This window comes from Penaeus monodon, chromosome 28 (assembly GCF_015228065.2).
Source record: "Penaeus monodon isolate SGIC_2016 chromosome 28, NSTDA_Pmon_1, whole genome shotgun sequence".
NCBI lineage: Eukaryota > Metazoa > Arthropoda > Malacostraca > Decapoda > Penaeidae > Penaeus > Penaeus monodon.
Window position 1 is genome coordinate 2,425,539 of NC_051413.1, and position 265 is coordinate 2,425,803.

At 38.9% G+C, this 265-nt stretch overlaps 1 long non-coding RNA gene across 1 annotated transcript in view; it reads right to left on the bottom strand.

Annotated features, from left to right (window-relative positions):
• The window catches only part of LOC119591280, a 65,247-nt gene that overhangs the window by 1,105 nt on the left and 63,877 nt on the right, over positions 1 to 265 (bottom strand). The window lies entirely within an intron of this gene.

Below are 265 nucleotides of genomic sequence, written 5' to 3' on the forward strand. Positions count from 1 at the left end.
CGAAAGCGAAAGAAAAAGAAATTCAGAAGCAATAACTGGAAAGGAAAACACGAGAGAGAGGACGGACGACGGGAATTAACAAATATAAGAAAAACGGGAAAACGAAAACATGTGACAAACGAAGGGAAAAGAAAGTGATATATAGAACAGAGAAAAATATGATAGCGACAAAATAGTAAGAGTGAGTGAGAGAAACAAACAGAATATATAGCGACAAAGAGAAAGAACAGGAGAAAGAGAGAGGGCGACCGATGAGGCGAGCGAT